The sequence below is a fragment of the Micropterus salmoides genome, unplaced genomic scaffold, assembly GCF_014851395.1.
Source record: "Micropterus salmoides isolate LMB-PRFRI ecotype aquatic unplaced genomic scaffold, ASM1485139v1 Ms_hic_scaffold_13, whole genome shotgun sequence".
In the NCBI taxonomy this organism is placed as follows: domain Eukaryota; kingdom Metazoa; phylum Chordata; class Actinopteri; order Centrarchiformes; family Centrarchidae; genus Micropterus; species Micropterus salmoides.
Genome location: NW_024040374.1, coordinates 12,504,650 through 12,528,408, shown reverse-complemented (window position 1 = coordinate 12,528,408; position 23,759 = coordinate 12,504,650). Strand labels below are relative to the sequence as shown.

At 41.1% G+C, this 23,759-nt stretch overlaps 1 protein-coding gene across 18 annotated transcripts in view; it reads right to left on the bottom strand.

Moving 5' to 3' along the window:
* ptprsa (protein tyrosine phosphatase receptor type Sa) overlaps nt 1–23,759 on the bottom strand; it is a 242,735-nt gene that overhangs the window by 165,589 nt on the left and 53,387 nt on the right. For 7 of the 18 annotated variants that reach the window (XM_038715593.1, XM_038715601.1, XM_038715596.1 and 4 more), the window contains exon 1: nt 18,111–18,571. The exons of 1 other annotated variant lie outside the window; for it this stretch is intronic. The gene's annotated coding sequence lies outside the window, so the exon portion shown is untranslated. Of the gene's footprint in view, nt 1–18,110; nt 18,572–23,759 lie in introns of those variants that run through there. 10 more of the 18 variants (XM_038715603.1, XM_038715604.1, XM_038715611.1 and 7 more) reach the window with 2 other exon arrangements.

Here is a 23,759-nt window from a genome sequence, read left to right as displayed (position 1 = left end):
TGTTTCATCCCTCAATGGTGAGGGAGGGGAAGGGAAGGGAGTGATGAGAGAGGAAAAAGCTTCTCTTCTGGGGTATCCGGCCATGTCCTTCCACTGCCTTCGCTACCTTATCCTGCAATATGTTTACATGCTAATGTGAGAGTTGTACACAATTGCCCACCGACAAAGTGGAGCATCATTAAAATCTGATGAGGCCCTTTTCAAACGATGAGGTCAAAATATTAGACTTGTCAGACTTGCAGTTCTTTTGTCTTTTTGTTAACCGCTCACTATAACTGTAATAATGCCTCCTTTGAGTTTCTCCTTTTCTATCTCATCCTTTCTAATTTGGTTTTTTTCCTCTCTTCTCATTCACATGCTTCCTCCCCTCTTGCTTTCATGCAATCTCTTCCTCCCTCAGTCTTCTCCTTGACAGGGCAGCCAGCATTGGTCTCAGAGGACTCCTCACATCTACCCCTCCTCCTCCTCCTCTTCTTCCTCCTCCACATTTTCCTCCTACTCCTACTTGCCTCTTTCTCTCTCTCCATCACTCCTAGAAGAAAAATAGCCAGTTTGTAAAGCACACACACTAATATCTCTGCATTCTTCTCCCTCCCTCCCTTGCTCCTGTCTCAGCACCCAGCGTTGTGTGCCCACGCCGCCTGCAGCAACAGGTCAAGTGCATGCAATCGTCTCAACTAACGACCTGCTCCGACTCAGATCAACTGAGATCATGGACTCTGGGTAAAAATATCTCACACATTTGGCTGTTATTCAAAGTTCAAATTGGCTTCGTGGGGATGGGGGGGTACTTTGGAGTGCATTGGATGTGGGTGGGAACGGATTTGAACTTTCTTAAGCGCCTCAGATCCTATCTGCATTGTCAAAAATGAATAAAAGAAGATTTTAAATTGCGTTGTATCTTGCGTGGTTGTTGAAGGGCAAAGTGTCCCCCTGTTTGTTATTCGAGAGTTAATTACAGTGTTGTTTGGCCAGCAGATAAATCGAAGCCAAGAGGACTACGGGCCAAAGTCACCTTCAGAATAAGACTTGTGTGGGGGTGCAGCCGGGTGTGCTTGGTGGTGGCACGTAAAAATGAGGGAAGGTGATGGGCTGTGGGAGAATCACATGCAAGACTGTGCAGGAAGCTGAGGGATAGGTTGTCCCAAACTGGTTCTCTACTCTCTGATCCCTACAGATGAATGGTACATTATTATCCATTGTCCACCACTCATGTTTGGAAAGTGAAAGCACCTCATTACCCAGCCAAACACACAGACATACCCCCCCACCCCCCACACACACAAGGCTGCAGCTGTGAATTGTACACACAATTTCACATGCACAGACGGTTGCTGTTACAAATTATGAGGATCACAAACTAAACAGACACATGCCGACAGTTGAGTATGTGTAATATATGTGCAAATGCACACACACAAACCCAATGCTGCACTTCGGTTAGTGGAGAAGACACCCTCATCTGTTTACAAGCTTGTGTGCCAGTGCTGGCTATAGCTATTTAACTGTAAAGCATCAAGTAGAGGTTCCAATTACAATCATGGCAGAAAAAATTAAAAGTGCTTGAACAGGCTAATAACCTCTAAAACGCCTCTGTACAAACACAAGTGGACTCGGGTCACCCAAGTAAAAGCTCATTTCTCATGGTATGCCAGCCATTTTTCCCCCCATGCATGCATTTAATCTCATTGACATCAAAGTCATATCACACGGGAAGTTGTGTTGTAATTGGTGCATATTTGGATTTCACAGACTTTGAATGTGAATTGGAAACAGATATGGTGGCTTTGGTAACTTTTTTTTAGCAAGGCTGCCGACTTCAACTAGTGAAGAGTCTTACTCACCAACCACAATCAAATCTCTGTCTTTAACCATAAACCACAGGGGTCAAACCTATCTAGCCATGACTCCACATGCAGCTGACGCTCTCTGGATTCCATCTCGTTAACAAAAGCAAAGCCTCGGACCACCACCGCCCCCTCATGTTTAGGCCTCTTTATGTGGATATGCACAAGATCACACACAGAGCTATGTAGGCCCCACACGTTCTCAGAGGCACAAAAACATGCACACATACATACTGTAGACGGAGTCATCTTAGGTTACAGATACCCTCTGACAATGTGTCCTCAGACCAATTTTATGTGCTGTTAATTCTACACAAAGAAGGGGGGGGGGGTCATTACATTTTGTGTGAAATTCCTGCTTTGAAGTGAGTGACGCACTTGAAGAGAAGGAAAATAGCTAACTTCAAAGAACAGCCCAGGTTCCTCCTGGCTCCTTTTTTTAAACATACTATGTTCAACACTCTGCCTGAGATGCTGAAGGTTGGCTGTCAGTGTGCAAAAGGCATTTTAGCAAAATTGTTACACCTGATATTTCATCCAAATAGGTTAAAATCATTGGTTCTTACGTACAGAAAAAAAATCTACCTCTCTCCTCAGCACTTATTTCCTTCCTTCTTCGTTAAACTGTCTTTAACTGGACATTGATCTATTTATATATATATATATATATATAACACCCCAGCCCATGCCTCGTCTCCTCAGTTCCATTTTAATAATATCTAGATCCCATATGACACAAACAGAAGCTAAGGCCATTATCCATCATGTACAAAGCTGCCTTCATTCTTTCTGTGCTGTCTGCCTGCGCTTAAGTCAGGCTGCCCTTCGAAACAGATGCCATTCCCATGCAATTCTCCCAAAGGCGTCAGCCAAACAAGACCCCTCTGTGATTTACAATGGAGGGACCCACTTCATTATTAACTGGCTAGGCTCACAGCCTGGGGGCCAGACCATTACCTCCACATGGGGGTAGATGCCACAGGCAGCAGATGGTCTCTGTGTTTTAAAACAACACGTTGTAAAAATGATAGATAAGGTATGTAGGTGTAGGGTCCTGGTAAACTATGTCCATGGTGTTCCAAAAAACATTGCTAAATGTCAGCTTTGTGGTTGACTAAGGCCTCAGTCATTGTATAAAGAACAGATGTATTAAGTTATTTGTGAGAACTGCACATAAAATCTGTCACTCTTATCCAAAGCATTTTATAAAACCACGAATGGAAACATTTAGAGAATGAGACCCTGGGTGGCTGTGTGCCACAGTCTACCGAGTATGCTACAGAAGAAAACAAATACCTTAACCCACAATGTTGGTACCGTTTTGCACAAGTCAGTCACTTAGGTCTAGACTACACTACTACAATATAACTCATCCTGTTACACTGCAATCAGCACATTAGCACAACCAGTGCTGTGCAAAAGAGGTAAGTAAAACTGAATTAGATGGGCAGATAAATGATCTTGTTGGCTGGAATGGTAGTTCTAGCTTGGCCAGTTAGGCATAGTTCCTCTGGCATCAAATCCTCTCCTCTCCTGGCACAGGCCTCACCCACAGCAGTTGGCAAGCGGGTCGACGGCCATCTTAGTGACTGCAGAATTGGGAGCACCCCTGTGTCTCTAAAAGACAGTTTGGCTGTAGTTTAAAAAGCCACTAAACCCCAATCTGCTCCATCCTATTTTTGCCCTTATGGTATATCCCTGGAGGGCACTGGTTCAAATTCATTAGTGCTCCTTTATCTCCATGAAAATGGGAGACCCTCTGCTCTCCATCTACCTCCTGTTTCTAAGCTGCAGTCTCCATTTCCCTCATGCCTGCTCTTCTACTCCTCCTCTCTCCACTCTGTTTGTCACTCACTTGTTCCAACTCTTTCACTGTCCTTTCTGCTTTGATTGTCTCTGTCTCTCCCCCGTTTTCCACTACACTAACCTGACGGCAAGTGTGGGGGTCTGTGAACAGCAGCCCCATTTCCATGCCAGACCTGTTTTTGTCTTCCCTTCTGTGCCCATGTTTTTAGCCCGACTTCCACACTGTTGAGACTACAGGGCTGTAGGATTCACTCCCTCCCCCCCTTGGGATTCATCTCCAGATACACCCCACCCATACCTTTAAGTCTTTAGCTTTGTGCTCACATTATAACTTTGTTATTTACAATAACTTAAAATGAACATGCAAATACTGCAGAACACTCACTCACTGAGCATCGCATGGATCAAACATTCCAATATATTCTTGTAACTCTTACCACTACATTTTTTATGAGAAACTGCATCTAAAGATAAGTTCTGATTTAATTATCTGCAGTATTTTGCAACTGTGTTTGGTGTCATTAAGTAAGATTCTCTTTCTGCTTCCTGACGCTGTTCCTGCTGTCTCATCTAGGTATATATAATGTCTCCCTTTTTCTGAAGTGAATTTCTCCTCTAGTTCCCACTTGGTGGCATCAGGCTGCAAGCATAATCAGAGCAGCACTGGCTCCCCGCTTCCCTCTGTGTCAACACATCTCCCTGTATCAGTGGCAAATAGACATACTCTGATAACAGCCTTATTTATTTCACTTTAAAAAATCCATCTACTTTACTCTTACTCTGCTTGCCCAATTCCCTTGTTCACCGGATAAACTAACAGGTGACTGCTTACATTTTACACTTCACACTTGAGGAATTTAAACATCACTCTTAAAATGTGCAGACAGTGGATCAGCATCCAGGACATTCCCACAAGACTTGTTGCTAATGATGAATAAAATATGTTATTGCAGGGATAACTGAGACTGAATGGTTACAAGACAATCCCTGAAAGGCGAGACGCCCACTAAGTGTTGTTTAATTGGATTTCTCTCCTTGTATTGGCAAAAGCAACAAATCAGCTCATTTCACCACTCAAGGTATAAGATAGTCATCAAAATGTCAAACATGCTTTATACGAACTGGGTTATCCCAGACTAGTTGGGGAATATGGAATATCAATTTAACTGTGTAGCAGTGACTCTCTCACACCAGGGGGTTGATGACCCATTTGACATGCCACTTGTCCAATTGTCTAGTGGGCACCTGGCCGAACATCTCTACTGCCAAATCAAATGACAAAGTTACAATAAGTCACATACTTTTTATTTTAGATCTGAAAGCTGTCTTTTTCTTGTATCTTAAGATTGAAAATGAATAATCATATGGTTCATAATCAGCTACTCTGCTTTATTCTGTCACAAACCTCTGACAAAAACATGAAAAAATATAGAGCGGTTTAGTGCCCAAGACAATCTTCCCCATGTTACAAAAACAGATGGAAAAAATAAAATCCCCAAAACCATTATTCTGCCATGGATTTGATCCATAAACAAAAGGGTGACAGCAGCAAGGGGGTAGCCCCCCACCCTCTGGCAGTGCTAATCTCCCTAGCCGTGGCTGGGATCTCTGATTGCTAAGTTGTCATTCTTCCCCCAGCCTCCATCACTTTTTAATCAGGATTATCTTCTCTGACACTGAGACTCAAGAGTTAATTAGGGGTCCAGCCACTGCAGGTGCTAGAATAGCTTGGATTATTTTTCTTTTTCTTCTATCCTACCCTAAATTATGTTGATCTCAGAGTCTGAAAAACCTAGACCCACCAAACAGGGCAGACTGCAACAAAACCATATCCAATAACCTCATGGTAGCACTCTGACAACGACTTTGATGTGCTGGTCAGTGGCGGTTCTAGACCAATTTTATTGAGGGAGCCCGGCTGAGGCCACTTGTTTTGTCAGAGGGGCACATTCAATCCGGACAAAAGAGACAAAGACAATGTTCAAGCTTTCAAAATGTCGTTTAGTATATTATGTAATGTTTTAGTATGTTTCAGTAACTTAAAGTTATTTGTTTCAGTAACTTAGGTATAGTTTTATTAAATGACGTTATACAAAAAAAAAACATTCCTCTTAACTTTAGCTCAAGTTACAGTACATTCTTTGATGCAACACTTCTTTGTGAGGCTTAATGAACAGTTTAAGCTCTAGTGAACTAGACATTCTCTGGATCCCAGTTTATATTTTGTATCCCACTATAACTTTTGCTAGGAAACAAGAAACACCACCATATTCACCCGTTATTAGTCATGATGTGAAATATACACAAAACAAAATAGATGATAGTAGGCCATCGTCTGTGCATTATGGAGTGGAATACATATTTTGTCAGACTGCATGTCCAGGTAGGACCAGTAGGCAACTGTTATCGCTTTTTTGTATGAAAAGTGCTGTTTTAAATTGTTATGATAATAACAAGGGCTGTCCCCGCCTAAGGATTTACATAGTCGAATCAGAATCATCAAGTCCTGCCTATAGTCAAGTGATAGTCGGATCATGTGTGTTTTTGTGCATGGCGATTGCGAGCCAAAGCTAAACTGAGGCATTGTTGACCATTTTCTCTCTCTCTCTCTCTTGCCTGCCATTCACTGGTCCTGAGTTTTTGCCGTGATGCCGACAACTGCATGCACGTCGCGGTTCCTCGCGGGTATATTTCAAGTAGCCGGCTATTTAAAAACAATATAATATTGTTTGTGTGGTTCATCAATTGTGATAAATTATCCAAAAGTTCTGCAAGGTGTGGACAACTCGCCACAACACTGAAGCTGGGGCTCCGTCTCTTCATCAAGTTTTCCTCCTGCCACTACACACATACACTGCACGCCTACACATGCGCACTGACGACCCAGGGTTAGGGTTACAATTTTGGATTTATTCACGCACTTTTTTTTTTCTTTTTACATTTTTATTTACAGCATTAAACGTTGAAATGTTTATTGTAATAGGCTGTATATTAAGTTATTGGGAGAAAACTGGTAATTCAATGTAAAATCAGACATTTAGCACCTCCATATTACCAAAATGGCATGATCCTTGTTTTCACTGCGAAGCTTCAACTGTGAGATTGACAGTCCAATCAGGCTCCGCCCATCGAAGCATCGAATCTTCGACCATTTCAGCCCTGATAATAACTTACCCTTTAAGGAGGGGGACTGAGAACAATTTCCAGCAATATCCAAAGGCTATCCATGCAATGGAAACATGGATTACAAGGACAAAATATTGTCTACAATGCTGCATTCAGTTTAATGTACATTTCGTCGCAAGGAAGATATATTACTATGATTACTGTAGACCAGGGCTATTCAATTACAAATTCAATTGGATCGGATTTTAAAACCAGGACACAGAGATGGGCTGGACATTTTCTCACGAGTTGGGATCATTAGGATTTTATTGACACACTTGTATTGGTAATCCTTATTGGTTCAGTTCTTTATCAATGCTCTTATCAGTCCTATTTATTACTAAATAATTGAATATAGGCTATTATTTTAAAAAAGAATGTAACATTTTTATTAACTAAATGTTGCTTCTAGAGCAGCATCAGTATCTACAACAGCAAAGTCACTAATATCTCACTGGAAACAAATCTAAAATGTCAGTAAAATAAATCATATTCCTGACATCAACATACTGAGTGAAGTTTAGAAAGAATGAATAACTCAATACCTCCTGTCCTCCTCCCTCTGCTGATGCTGGTAGAGAGGAGGGCTGGTTTGTGTCAGCCACCAGCTGAGTTTATAATGTGCCATATTTTAATGTACTGGCAAACTAAGTTAAACAGACAGCTTTCACTTTAGCTTGTTTGTAACAATAAGTTATTAGCCGAACTAACGCAGTGCTTGTGTAAAACCAAAACACAGCTGGTGGATGAGAGACTGAGCAAATTAAAACATTGTGTTTGCGTGTTTATGCTTATTAAACAGGTGTTGGTAAAGTATTGGCCTTTTACTCGCTAAGTTTTTATTGCACCATGCACTTACAACTAACTAAGCTTCGTTGTCATCAATGTCCGCTGATCAGCTGGCTGACTTTGATCAATGTGTGCACGTGCTTGTGTGAGTGTGTGGAGTGGAGGCGCTCTGCAGACACAGAGGAGGGAAGAAGCTGCAGGTCGGACAGTTGTTCAGCCTTGATTGGCGGTGATCGGTACAGCACATGTGAAACTCAACAAAGATGAGAAGGAAATTACATAGCTCACTCTTTAGCTACTTTCATACACTATTCATGAAGTTTTACTTTTGTTGTCATGTATATTAGATTATGTGCTGGGCCGGATGTTGTCCGCGGGCAGCCAATTCAATAGGGCTGTTGTAGACTTTTCGTTCAGGGGAGGGCCATAAGGAGGGTCCAAGGTGTAAATGTTGATATGTCAAAGTTATTCTGAATCAATCTCATAATTTTTTGCGTGTGCTTGCATCAAATATCAAATCACATAAACAGTTATACACAGTGCAACATACAGTGAAATTCATTCTCTGCATTTAACCAATCCTAAGTATTAGGAGCAGTGGGAAACCAGTGTGCAGCCCCCGGAGACCAACTCCAATTCTAAGCCAGTGCCTGGTCATAGTTTAGGGACACACACAAACGTAGGGAGAACATTCACATCCACACCTTCCTGCTGTGAGGCAACAGTTCTAACCACCGAGCAACTGTGCAAAACGTGTATGACAAAGGCGAAGGAGCATTTCCTGATACACACACAACCACATTTTGTAAAGCAGCCTTTTTACATTCATCGTCTTCCCAAAAAACAAATGTCAGAGAAACAACAAAATTTTCAAATTCTCAAAAAAGAAAAGAAAATACCAGGTTGCCAACTCCGTTTCCTGTCAACTGGAATACAGTGGAGAGTGCCTGTCTCCATTTACATACAAATGTCACCTTCTATCTTCCCAGAGGCTGGGGATGGTTTTACTCTCTCCACCATGATGCGCTTGACAAACCTTTCTTCCCCGTCTGGGAGACAAGCTTGTGATGCACAGTGAGAAAGTGAGAGGAAACTCAATGCACTTTGCCTCTGGTGCCTTCCCTCTGTCTTCTTTCTCTACACTGGTACGCTGTAATTTGTGTATCCAGACTGGATTACATATGTTTTGTTTGCATTTCACTGAAAGATGAGGCAGCATGCTGTTTCAAAAGGCGCCCATGCCGACAGAGTTGTAATTACTGAGAAGGTCTTATGATTGGGCCTTTCGGTGGGAGATTTTGTTGTGGTGGGGGAATTATTAATACAAAATAAATTATTTCAGTGAGCCAGATTTCAAACAGGGAGGGTAAAAACCATGTGGCAACAAGTGTCTTGTAGTAAGGGAGATAATTGCGTCATCCGCATACAAAGCAACCATCACCAGCTCAGAGAATCCAACCTGCCAGTGCTTCTTATATTCCCCCCGGGATGCACAGGCAGCCATTTCTGTGGTTAAGTGGCCCACATAGTGAAACCGCGCCATCTCTCATAAACCGGGACGCGTATCCCCTGATGCATAGGGATGAACAATCAGCCTGACAGGCAGGTAGTTACTCCTTCTTAACCCCGGCTAGTGCTGAGTGATGCAACAGAACAGCAGGACCCCTCCTTTTCCTCCTCCCCTGCTTCCCTCTTCCAGTGTCCTCTCCTCTCTGTGCCCTTCCTCACTCTCTCCTCGTCTCTCTTTCTCCCTAGCCTCCTATTCGTCACACACTCATTCTCTTCATTATTCTCTGTCCTTTCTTTATCCCCCTCCTTTCTCCACTCCTATTCACTGGCTCCCTCTCGTTCTCCCTCTCTATCTCTCTCCTTCCCAGAGGCCCATGTTTCCTTGCTTGCATTACACACAATTACTTCCATCCATCAATTATCTGCCTACTCCTCTTTAGCTACCCCACTTCCCTTTCTTTACTCTATGACAACAGTCCCCACCACTATCCGGCATACACATGTGTTTGCGACCCCCATCTCTCACCTCCCACCCCTAAGGGCAGCTGAGTGTACCCCCCCACCCCGCCACACACAATGCCAGATGTCCCTTAAGTTTGGGAAAGGGTGTGCATGTGTGGAGAGGGCAGGAACAAAAGGACAGGATGGTGGGCTGGGGGGCAAATGGATGGGTGGGTGTGGGGGATCATCTGAGTGGGCCGAGCCATCTTGCCCTGGGCTTTCTGTGTGCGCATAATAATCACCATCAGATTAACAACTTACACATACACACACAAAACCACTTCTCTTAAAAACATGTCACACTAAAACAGCAACCCAGGAAAAACCATGTTTTTTGTGAAGTAGTCAAAGATGGTAATTGGCCCGCTGTCTATGACTCTTATCGTAACCATGATTTTATGAAGGTCAGCTAGTGCTCTGCTAATTTATGAAAATATTGCCACATGCTTCTACTTTATAGTATAGTATAGTAACTATTTACAATAGTTGGCTGTACATGCAGCCTTTTCAATGTTAAATTCTGCATTTCTTCATAGGACAGAAGCTGAAACAGAATTCTTTGCTTTTCATATTGTAACTGAATAAATATAAACTGTAAATAAAGTGAAATTTGCCACATTTGGAAAAGATGCAAAGCTGCTCTTAAATAAAACACTGCAAGCAAACAAAATCCTAAGTACCACTTGTCTGCTGTATGCCGTCTGCAGTTGAAGGAGCTTGTGAGTTATAGTGGAAAGAACGATGGTGAGAGGAAGAAGCACAATCAGAAATAAATACATTCTTGACATTGTACACCATGCTGTAAAAGGGGTAGTGCTCTTCAGCTGCCATTAATATCAGACTGTCAAATTAACAAATAACAAATCCTATTGTTAATTATAGGTGCTTTTATAAATACTGAACTGACACTAATTACAGTACGTAAGCATGAAAGGGTTCAGTACGTTGCTCAGGGAAACTTAAAAAGGACACACTCCTGCTGATGGACAAACTGGCTGTTGCAGGGGACAAGTGACCTTCACTAGCAGTCGGCATGCCAATCTTTGCTCAAAAGTGCCTCACAAGGCAAATTATACTGTATGCATTAACTGAAATGTTTTGGAAACTATTCCACCCTATCTTCGCATCTTGCTTCACAAATACGTACTTCATACAGATGGCCCAACAGGCTGGTTTGGACCATCTAACGGCCCGCATGAGCAGCGTTTAAATGAGCTAACTGCAACCTGTTCAAACCCTTCAGGCGTAAGAATGGGAGTGCTTAGCCCCCCCACTACCACGTGTCTAAAACCTCACAGGGTTCAAACTGCCAGGGCACAGAGCAGCCCTTCCTGCCAGACCTAGTTTGCAAAGAGGAGGAGCCAGATACCCTAAGGGGAACCTCTGTGCATCAATCTGGAGGAAGCCAGCTGGTAATCACACTTAACATAGGACCCACCAGATAGCATCAGGAGACAACCAGAGTAGATGCAGACAGTGAAACAGGACCAAACACGTCCATTTGATGCCCGTCCCAAACCGGGTGTTAATTACTTCTCACCATGAAACTCCAGTTCATATTAACTCCATAATCATAATGATGGGATCAGGGCCAGAGGGAAGGGAGAGTGAATGGGTGTTTACGTGAATACAACTGTGTTTGGTATAGTTTCCTCTCAGGCTTTAACAAACTATGCACCATGTTTGTTCAAATGTGTTATAACTTGGGGGAAGCAGACTAGAGTGAATGAGGGAGAAGCAGACATCAACAGAAGGTCTGCTCCTGCTGGTCGTCAAAAGCAGATTACTGTCACTTCATCAGAAGGAGCTGGAGCGAATCATTTTTGTAAAAAGTGGAGGTGCCAAGGGAACGAGCAAAAGGCTGGGGAGGTGACAGTGTGTCGATGTATTCCCCAAGGCTTCACCAGATAGTCTGGCAGGATTTAGTGTGTTTTTGTGTATGAGGGGCTATTTTCACACCTGCACACAATAACCTGGCACATATGGGGCGGTATAAGGGCAAAAAAAAAAACATGGAATATATCAAACATACGTGTAAATGCACTAATAATAAGATAATTAATGTCCAAACTGGAATTATTAATAATAATTATTATTATTATTGAATTTCGTTCAGCAAGGAAGTGGAGCAGAACTCAATAAAACCATCTTGCAGATTAAATCATCTACCTACTCCTTTGATGCAATTCCTAATGCCTATTTTAAAGGGGTCTTAGACTGTTTGATTGAAGATGTATTAGACATTTTGAATGGCTCTCTACAATCCGGTGTTTTTCCTGATTTACTTAAAACAGCTTTGGTCAGGCCCTAACTGAAGAAACACGACCCTCTGAGCTGAGCAAGAACAGGCCTATCTCAAATCTGCCTTTATTGGGTAAAACTCTAGAAAAGGTAGTCCATAAACAATTAAATATGTTTTTACATAAACATACACAATAAATTTCAGTCTGGGTTTAGAAAGGGACATAGCACAGAAACAGCACTTGTAAAGGTTGTCAATGACCTCAGGGTGAGCTCTGATTATCAAAATGTTTCCATCCTCGTACTCCTTGATCTAACAGCTGGCTTTTGGTACAGTAGTTTACAATATTCTTCACCTTGAGAACTGGGTTGTATCTCTGGTACTGCCCTATCGTGGTTTTATACATATCTGACTGGTAGAAGTTATTTGGTCATTCTTGCTGACCATGTCTCAGATAAGCACAATATCCTTTCAGATATTACGCAGGGTTCCATTCTTGGACCTTTAGTGTTTTGTGCTGCCACTCAGAAAAATTATCTGTGACCATGGAGTGAATTTTTACTTTTATGCAGATGACATACAGTTATATTTATCTGTTGTGCCAGAGAACCCCAACGCTCGACGCCTTAGTGAATTGTCTGTCTTCCATTAAACATTGGATGAGTAAAAATGCCCTGAAACTGAATGAGGACAAGACTTCTTTGCTCATAGTTGGCACTAATACACAATAATAAATTATTTCTAGTAGACTGAAATGTGTTCTGGGTGCCCTGATTGACTCTGAGTTGGGTTTTAAATCACATTTTAATACTGTTACAAAGCTTGCATTTTTTGACCTTTTTTCAGTTTGACCTTGCCTGTTCTTGGAAAATGCCTAAAAGTTGTTGCATGCTTTTGGTTCCTCGCAGGTCTATTTCAAGTAGCCGGCTATTTAAAAATGATATAATATTGTTTGTGTGGTTCATCAACCGTGATGAATTATCCGAAAGTCCCGCGAGGTGTGGACAACTCCTCCTGCCACTACACACATACACGCTACGCCTATACATGTGCACTGACGACCCAGGGTTAGGGTTACAATTTTGGATTTATTCACGCACTTTAAAAAGATTTATTGGAAGTTTTTTTCTTTTTACATGTTTATTTACAGCATTAAACGTTTAAATGTTTATTGTAATAGGCTGTATATTAAGTTATTGGGGGAAAATTGGTAATTCTATGTAAAATCAGACGTTGAGCACCCCCATATCACCAAAATGGCATGATCCTTGTTTCACTGCGAAGCTTCAACTGTGAGATTGACAGTCGAATCAGGCTCCGACCATCAAAGCATCGAATCTTCGACTATTGGGGGTCAGCCCTAGACTATTGTAATGCATTATTTACAGGACTACCCAAAAAATGCAATAATAGGCTGCAACTAATACAAAATAGATCGGCAAAAGTGTTAACTAAAACTGACTACACATGTGAAAATGTCCTGTTTTCAAAATAAGGTGTCTATACAGGATGGAAATAAGATTAATTGGATTATATTCACAGAAAGTATAAAACATATTACATGTGTCCATTAAAAGTAAATGGACACATGTAATTTACTTTACCAACCCTCACGGGCCTCGGACCCAACCCCCATAGTCTCTCCAAATCCTATGGGAAACACTGAGTAAAAAGCACATTTTGACTATTTAACTTATGCAATGGTAAAAAAAAAAAATTCATAAATTAAAAAAATGTGAATGTACTTCTTCAGTATTCTTTAGTTTAGTTTTTCATTATATTCGGTTTCAGCTTCGGCCAAGAATTTTCATTTCGGTGAATCCCTTACAGAAAAACAGGAAAGTAGAGAAAGTGTGGTGTAGGAGAAAGATAAATTGAACGAGGGAGCTATAGGGATGAATAAAAAACAAAACCGAGTAGCAAACACTGCAGGAGAATGACAGTCAGCTAAGATGCAAGGTGGACTTTAATTCAGCCAGTGGCAGATCAATTCTGCTGAGTTCACACACCTCATGATAGCCTCATCTTATCTGACCCCTTCCTCTCAACCTGTGACACCTCTGGCCAAAACCATTGCTTTGGGCGCTGACCTTTTTAATTCAGGGGAGTTGGTTTTGGGTGTTAATGGGTGGGTCATGGCCATGCCCTCCAATGAGGCCTGCTAAGGACAGAGCAACCAATGTTTGACCCAAAACAATCAACAGAGGTGTCTGAATGAGTGGTCAACCCATCTCATGTTTATTTCTCTATAGCCAGAGTGAAAATGTAAGTCTATGGAGTGAAAATGACACACCATACTCTCGAAGTTTAACCTCGATGATGATTTAAATTGTCATGACTGCAATGTTCTGGTTCTCCTCTTTGACTGCTTGGCTATTTCGGTCTTATAATAGTGCTATCGTGGGTGTAAAAGTTCTGACATTCAATCCAAAATGCCTCAGAGTACTCAAGAGTCCACATTCAATGTGAGGCCCCAGTGACTTTAAGGGATCCTCTAATACATACAATGGTTAGTAAGATGCATTCCACATTGTACCAGACAACAGAAACACTCTAACTTCTCTCTTCAGCTGTTATTTACTTGCATTCTCTAATTTACAGTAATCAGGTGTAGCATAAATACAAAAATACCCAGTCATCTTTGACTCATCAAAGTCATCATTATCAGTTATAATATATACTTTTGCTGTGCTGACAATAATCAGCGGAGTCTCAGCTAGATACATTGAGAGGTAACTTCTAACAGAGGGTATTATTGTTTTTATACATGTACAACAATGCTGACATTTGGATGATCTTCCAATTCAATTGCACATCAGTTTTAATGCTATTAAGATCTTACATTTTAATTGCATTGAGTGTTTCCCCAGCCTGGATATTTGGCAATAAAAGAAATGTGAATGACAGGGGATGGCTAATCCACAAATCAGAGAGGAGGGGACACTTCACAAGACACACTGCCTCCTGTTTTCACAGCCAGACTAATTGCACCTCGTGTCGCTGGAAAAGCACTGATTTAGCACTCGGAGCATATTAAAATGAATAAACACAATTAGCTGTGAGTGCAACAGCGCCTATGCACAGCGCACATTTCTCTCTGCAACGACAGTCACTTCAGAGTAGCTGTTATTAACTGTGTCGTTTCGATGTGACTAATTGCAAAGCACTTGATGCCAACAAAATGCTTCTTATTTGGATCTGAATAAACTCTGGGAACTGGGTGGTTAAAAAAGTGGGTGATTGCCATTGTAGGCCTAAAGCCTTGTACAAATGACTAGTATGTACAGTAAATGTGTACGGTCTCATTTTTATTGATTATTATTGGCAACGGCATTGCATGTAGATGAAGCTTAATGCCTTCAAACTTCTCTACATTTTTGTTTTTCATCTGGGTTTTTTCAGCTTTATTGCTGAAACATGTATTACCTATGACAGAAATACAGTCAGTGGAAAACAAAGATTGGGTATTTTGGATTAAAGAGCAGCAGACCTTAGACAATCCACCCAGCCAGATCCACTGGATATGATTGCATGAATAGACTACAAACTTTCATTTTATGAATGAATTTTATTTTAATAATAAATAAACTACTTTGGTCCTTGATTACGACTGTTAAACATTTTATATCCTTTGGTTAGACCATGACATGAATTAAAATAGAAAAACAGAGGCCCTGTATGTGAATACACAAGTTATTTATTGATTTTTGGAGAGTTCATAATTTATTGTCCCATCATCCAATTTATCTGCACATGTGTTGCAATTTAGCAGGAGTATATGTGACCTTTGATAATAGGAGAAATCTGATTTTTGAAAATGTTGTCAGTTTCGGTTTCGGTGTAGCATCTGGAAAGTCTCTAATAACAAAAGAATCTTAAAATATCAAGAGTTCTGTTTGCATTGCCTCTATTATCACCCAATAGGCTAAGTTGGTTGTATGTCAAAATGTCAAATATGCACTTAAAGAATTAAAAATACATAAAACAGTCAGAAAGATGAACAGTTATGAACTGTCTTGCAAATACCTGAGGTAAAACACATGACTTTGAATAGCTTACAGGGAGCATGTGAGGCCTGTAGCTATCTAGAATCTCCCTATCTTCTCCCCTTTGATCCTGTTAAAAATGAGAGAATACACCTTACTGTTGAGGTAGGGGAAATAAAAGAAAACAGCTCAGAAAGTAATAATTGCAAAGGAAATGAATTTCAAAACCCTTAGGAGGACACTTCTTCAAGACCTCCATACTTCGGGGGGAAAAAAGCATCATTTCCGGGGCACAATTCAATTAGCTTTTCTTCGAAGTGTAGGGAAAGGAGCTCCAGGGAGAAATCAAAAGTTTTGTCCAATAAAAGAAGTTTTCAAGGATGTAATGCTCTCACTGCCGCCGCCCCCCCCAACACACACACACACACACACACACTATTCATTACCACTGCTTACAAGCTTGCCACTCACAAATGCATCGATCTGCGATTTCTACAGACAAGATATAAATAAATATGTTAAATTAAATAAAGCAGCACCTTGCTGATGCTGCTGTGACAGACATGCCGGTCACGCTTAGCTGACTGTGCCTGGCAGCATATCCTTGGCATTTTTATTGCCTTTTGTCTTCCTTGCCCAGTTATTTGACAGTGATCAGGGGTGATAAATTGTTCAATTAAAGCCACATTAAGAATCAAGAACACACTTGACGTGCAGTCCCTTGGTATACGTGTTGTCCAATTACTCTGAAGGACAAGACTCCTTCTTGGTACTGACAATCAACATGTGACTGTCATCATGAGACAAATGGGTTTATTTATACAACCTAGCAGGCTGATTGAAAACTGGAATGCAAGACTGATGATTTGGAGTTACAACTAAGGTAAAACCTCATTTTCCATTACAAGTGGAAATGTTCAGCCTTTCGTGGAATTTGAGTTGGTTTTTCAAGAACCACAGAATAGAACACAACACCAATTTATTCTCCATCAGGTTGGAGAATTGCCTTTAGTTCAACAAGATGTGAAAATGGTGTAAAACATGCAGTAAATAGTACTAACTGGTATATATAGCTTTCATCTGCATTTTCCCTATTGATTCCCTGGGCTGACCCTGACCTCTGAGGTCTCTAAATCATACTTCTCTGCTATTTTTATGAACTTCAGAAACAAAAACAACTGTGTTTGCTCATCTGTTCAGCAACCTCCAGTAAATGAAATGCATTACTAATCTTTTTTTGGCATGCAGTTGCTGTTGGGGTGGGATGATTGGGGGGGTGGGGGGTATGTTGCCTGGGGAAGGTTTAGCCTTAAATGTTCTGATAAAATTAAGATCCATTGCAATTCAAATTGGACTCACTTGACTTACTGTAGCATGCCTTAACAGAAAAAGAAGAAAAAGCAGGGCCATAGCCCAGAGCTGCATCCAAACTTAAACACAATCAGACATAAGTTACTTCTCAATGCAGAAGACCCTTAAGAAAAAAAGGAGTAATACTGAAAAATTTAAATGATACTGTACAAACATCAGAGAAATAGCTTAAAGAGCTCTTTGTTATACAGGACAACAAAATACCTCCAATCAATTCAATTAAACACTCCACAAAGGTCACTACTATATACTAAAGACACTATACTTATACTATAAATAAAATAGGCTTACTACAGCATTGCAACACAAGACAGAAGAACCCCCTGCACCTAATTTATGGGAATCTCAAAGTGATTTATTTACACAGTGATTCTCCCTACTTCATAAGTAACATTCAGTGTTTAATAGGTATTTCTACGCTATTTCTTAGCACTAAAATAAGTGATTAACATTTGTGCTGCATCAAATCAGGAGTAACTGAACGCTGCTTGGCTCGATGGGGGGGGGGGGGGGTCCCTGGATGTGATAGAGTTAAGGAACCTCTATGGTTAAAATAAAAAAACTACCATTAAGTGCAATCTTCATTTGTTACAGCAAACGCAAATAAACCAAAGTTCACAAACAGATAGGGGACATAAGTTACCTAAAACACATTGAGCACAAGAAAGAACAGCAGAACCTTTTCTTTTTTTGTCTCCCCCAGCAGATTGAGGTCTACTTGCATGAACAAGAGGTAGCCTATATGAAACGGTCCAACATTATGGCAGTAGGGGGAAATGTATCTTTCCTCCACTCTTCCACACTCATTTGGCTTATAATACCTTTAACCTGCTCTCTAAACTCATATCAAGCATATTTCGAGAGTTAAGAGAAAGAAAAGTTGCAGGCACTTACTTCAACGGTAGTATTTCTTTAACTACCCCCTAGTTGCTTTACGGGGGAAAGCTTTTAAACTCCGTATTCTTTGTGGGTGAGCAGTCGTATTCCTTCAGAAAAACAGCTACTTCGCACCCCCGATGTTTGAAGAAAAAAAAAACGTTAGCTATATCCCAATTTCTTCAGCGGCAGAGCAGTCACTTGTTAACGGGGGGAGCGAGTATAAAGTGCCGATATTATTCCCCGTGCGTTTGTATTCCTTTTCCCCGAGATCAGACGCTCTGAGCCAGAATCTCCTCAGTGAAAGAAAAATAAAACACCCTATTATTATCCGTGCGCGACACCGCCGCGCGCGGATCTCCAAATGTCGCCTATATCTCTTTATTGGTGTCTCTCGTTATCTCCGCGTCCCAGGTTTTGGTTCCTTTCTTCCTAAATCCACCTCTCACGGACTGGGGGTGGGGAGACAGGAGTCAAATGCCCCCCTTCTCCCTCCCCTCTATTGCAGGGAAAAAATACGGAGCCTTGTGCTGCGTTCAATGCCGCCTCATAAACTTCGTCTCTTGACTTCTCCTGAATCGTAAATCCTACCACTTGGTGCGCTCAACCACGTTTAGTCAGAAATCAAAACACAGTAGTGGTGCCTGTGACGAACGAGTTATTGTGGCTAATCTTTTATTTTCTAAAAATGTGCTGCAATGGCAGAATGGAGAGGGTGCACGTAAGTAATGCAGAGCAATGATGTAGTAACATAAAGAGCTTAGGAGACAATTGTGAGAGTTTTATGAGAATTTACTTATTAAAGTTGTGAATGTTAGTAAGGATAGGCTATTTCACAATTTCAAAAAGTAAAGTTACTTGTCTAAGATATTTTGACAAACTATTAGGCTAAGGATATAAACTACAAAAACCTGATTTGCAATGAAAAATCAACTTTTTTCATGAAATTGCATACAATGAAGTAAAAAGTGTGATAACTCTTTCCATTATTAATACTAAGTAGTGTTTTTAGGATCTGTAATAGCAAAACATTAAGTCTTACACAATATGAATAATGATGTTTATTGCATTTGCATTGCCTTAGTAGTATAAGAATAATGTAACTTGAGCACTGAGAGAGATGCACAAGTTAGTGGTGCAAACATGTTGGTAGTCAATGCGACATTGTAAGTTCTAATGAACACAGATTCTTTATATATGGATGGAATAATTAATTTCTTTACATGTTCAGATAAACAGTGATGTTTAGTGCAGATTAAACAATTAGGCCTAGCCATTATTCATCCACTCATCATGATTAAACCCATCATTCTCTGTGACATGACTACAATTTTAAAAAGTCACTTAGTCTTTATTGTTCAATGAATATGTATTACTTTTCAGTGACCACTCTACCATGTCATGTCCATTTTGTCCTTGTTCCTATTTAAATTTCAAAACAAATCAAATTAGCATAAATTGTTTTAATTCAAGTGATAATAAAAAACAACCTTTTGAAAAGAACCTTTCTGAATTAAAACAACAACACAACCAAACAAATCACCCTATCCTTTCACTTTGCTGGAAGTGAGGAGGGGCTTAGAACTGATTTCACACAATCACAGTGGCATTGAGCTCAAACAGCAATTCTGATTGGCTGGTAGAATTTGAATTTGAATAGTGATGGCTGGTGTCCACTTTGTCCAGCAGGGAGGTGAGACTTGAGACACATCAATCAACCCACCCACAGTCAGTTACCACCAGCCAGTGTGCAGCCAAACACTACTGCATATTTGGCAGAGGCCAGTTAAATCTTTACTTTCGTTACATTACGTTTTGAGATTATATTCTAATTCAAAATCCATTCTTGCTCAGGAGGTAGCAAAAGTGACTGGCTGAATCTGGGATTTACAATCGATTATGGCCTCTGAACAGAAAAGGCCAGTAGCTGGCTATGTCAAAGCACCTTCCTGAAGCATTTTAAGGCCCAGGGTGTATGATGGAAAATTGAAGGAAATGAGATTGAATTAGGCAGTCTTTGAAAGGGGGCTACAATTTGTGAGGCACAGTGCATCAAATGAAAGGCCTCTCCTGTCCAATTGGAGAGAGAGTAGCAATATATTTTGTGTGAACTTTTCAAGGTATGCAGGCAGTAATAAATGGGAACAGGCCCTTTTAAAAAGACCCATCTTTGCTGTGTGTTGGCAGAAAGCCATCCTGAGCCACAAGCAATCCTCCACTGCCCTCTCTCTGTTCTTTGTTTAAAACCCAGTGTGACATGTAACACACAATAAAGAGGTGTTGGGGTGGTGGTGGGGTAATCAATTTCACTAGTAAGTAAAAAAAACATGAGTTTATGTTACGTATATTTCTTCCATGGCCTCTTATTCACATTACAGCCCCTTATTTAATCAGGCCAGTTAACATTAGCAGCAACCCAGAGTTCTCACCGCTATTCCCCTGGTGGCATGAGCCTTAACATGGTAAATTTCACACGGGTAGGGAAATGCGCTCAGTGGCCGAGGCTAGTGCTTTGGAAGGATAAAAAGAGCACTTACCGCCTGACATGTGCAATCCATAACGGAATAATGAGACTCCTCCACACTGGGAGCTCTCTTCCCCTGCTCTCCTTCTCCACTTTTTGTTTTCCTTGTGAGTGTTCATAAATGCCATGTAAATTCAGAGAGTGGAAGATGTGGCGAGCACTCGAGGGAAAGCGTTTAATCGTTTGCGTCTTGTTACCAAGATCCTGTAACAGCATGTACTGTATGAAGATGGTCCTTGCTGAAACTACTGGCCTCCTTTTGTCAACCTGTTATGCCTGCAAATGAAGGTGATCCTCAATTGTCACTGTTGTCCAACAGAAAACACTAGCATGCAAGAAAAAAGCAGTTCATTTCTAATTTCTTTTCAAATTATAGATAAGTACTACTGCTACATTGTGTATGCAATAGTTATTTTACCAGATTTTTAAGGACTTGGGTTCACGTCAACACTGCCAAAGTTAAGTTTGTTGATTTAGATGCATATTTACAGTTCTTTCTTGCCCCCTGTCCTGTTTTTAACTCAATGTGAGCCTGTTAAAAATAGGACACCACTTCTTTCCTTATTGTCTCCCTGCTCCCCTCCGTTCATCTATGTCACCCCTAGGGGTTGAGGCACAATCACCTCTGATAGCAGCGGGCCATCGCTCACTCTGTCCCTGGAGGCGACAGCCCACTTACTGCCAGCTCGTGCTCAAATGGTGGACATTTCATCACCCCACCGAAAACACAATTAAAAACACACGCACGCTGCGTTCGGTGGCCCCCGAGAGCCAACCCCCCTCGCGTGTTTAGTTACTCTGAGCCTGCCTCACCATCTCAGATATTTACTTTCCCTGAGGTTGACTGTTTGTCAGCTAAGTTGGAAAGTGCTCTGTGGTGTTTTACTGCAAACAAGACACTGGAAGAAAGAGAGAAAGTCGACCAGCGCTCAGTGTTTAACGCTCTCTGAGAGGCATTTGCTGCCTTTGGTGGACATGTTGCCTCAACAGTTAGCTGATAAGTGACTGTGCTCTGGGCTGGAATCTTTGTTTCTTCCTGGAAGCCAAAATGGAGGATGGTGTGCTTGGGTTTGTGGTTATGTGTAATTTGCTTAACACACACAAACAGCGAGCAGGAGAAAAGGCAGACTGACAGCTATTAGAGTGCAACGACACTCTTTCTTATCTCCCACCATGATAGAGATCTACAAAGTGTTTGAGAGAGATTATGAATCCATTACCTTGATACACAAGTGAGCATTGCGATAGACAGGAGTTTGAGAACGGAGATGGGAGCTCGGTGGATGTACTGGGTAGGGCAGGGGTGGGAATGCAATGAATTACATGCTGCTGGGTAGAGAATAAATCTGTTGTCTCTCTCTGCATTTTTATGAATGTTTGAGATCCTCAGATGCCATGTTAGATGTGGTGCATTTATCCGTGAAACACATGCATTTGTATGTTTCATCAGGTGGTCAGGTCTTCACTGTCTTGGTGAGCTTCACTTCAACACAAAAGAAGATGTGAGCACCTTCATCCTTCTCTCTTTAATTTTTGATTTACAGCAATATCTGTCTATATCAATGCTGACATTAAATTGATTGTTTTTATTGTGTTTAATTTCTTCTGTTTTTAACAGTATTTCAAAGTATAGACAAAGGCAGTGCAGCATCTGTGATGTGTGTTAATTGGTGACATCTTGGTGGTGCTGCTCACTGAATTGCTCACTCCTCAGAGTGGGCCTGGCCACTTTGTATGCTTTTGAGGCTCACAGCAATGTCAGCAACATCCCATTGTTGCGCAGCCCAGTTCGTTAAATCCAATGATCGCATAACAAGTCTAACAATGATCTTTGTGGAGAAGACATCAGATAAATGCCTAAATTATAGTGTTATATGTTCGTATAATGCATTAGAGTCTGTATAACCCTCTTGGAGGACTTTTCTGTTACCAGACACTCACTTCATCCTGCCTCTCTTTCTCCTTAAACTCTCGTGCATTTCTTTTAGCCGGCTCACTCTCAATATGGCTTTCTCTCTCAGAATGTTTTCCCTCCAGCTCTGTTGGACTCAGCTGACATTTGGAGGCAGGTGAAAGAGTGCAGCTAAATAAACCAAAGAATTTCTGAAGAAAGAGTGAGGACAGAGGAAGACACAGACATAGAGGGAGTGTTTTGTATTAATGTGTTGTTTTATCTGCTGCCTACTGCTGCTTGAACGGTACATTTCTACTGCCAAGCTTGCATTACTGGACTGAGCGGACGATTACTTTAACTGTGAATGTTGTAAACTAGCGGTTTCATGTGTTCCCCACTGGTGTTTATCATGTGTAGGGTTAGACCAGCAGGCTATTCGCCTTTTATTACACATACATTATATCAGATAGTCACATCAATACGTGATGCTGAGGTTACTCCATGACTATAGCTACTGTATAGAAGAAGATAAACAATTTCATCACTACTGGAGGATTCATACCATTTGTGGGATAACACTGATCAAACATAAACTTTGCAAAAACTATCATACCAGCATCATTAATGTAAAAATATAATTTCATCAGCCATCTAAAAGTCTTGCCTTTTTGTCTTCAATATTGTTTATACTCTCTTGTTTTTAGTGTGAAAATAAGAACTTCTACTGACTGATCTACATGTAATGGTATAGCACCATGTAAATACATCTTCAGCAAAGAAACATATCTTAGATTGTTTAGAGGCCTTGCTAAAAAACAGTGTATTTTATGCTGTGTAGGAGGGATTTTATGCAGTAATAGGCCATTACTCTGTGTACATGTTGTGTGTAGTGTTCCGTGAATATGTATTTTGTATGTACACATGTGCTGTGTGTGCATATGTGTCTTTCACTGCGTGTATGCTCAAGCACATGTGCCTCTCAATGTCTGCCATTGTATACATTTTATGTACACACTGTATGTGCGTGCATTTGAGTGCTTGAATGCTTTCGGGTCACTGTGCGCATGGTGCTATGTGTAGATATAAGTGTGCCTTTCAGCGCGTGTTTGTGCACATGGCGTGAGTGTGTGCATTTCTTCACTGCGGAGAGGCGGGTGAAGCCAGAGAGGCCACGAGTGATGAGTGATGCCAGAGGTGGTTTTCTACCAACCTCTCCGCTGGCTTGCTGGCTCACTAATGGCCTCCTCAG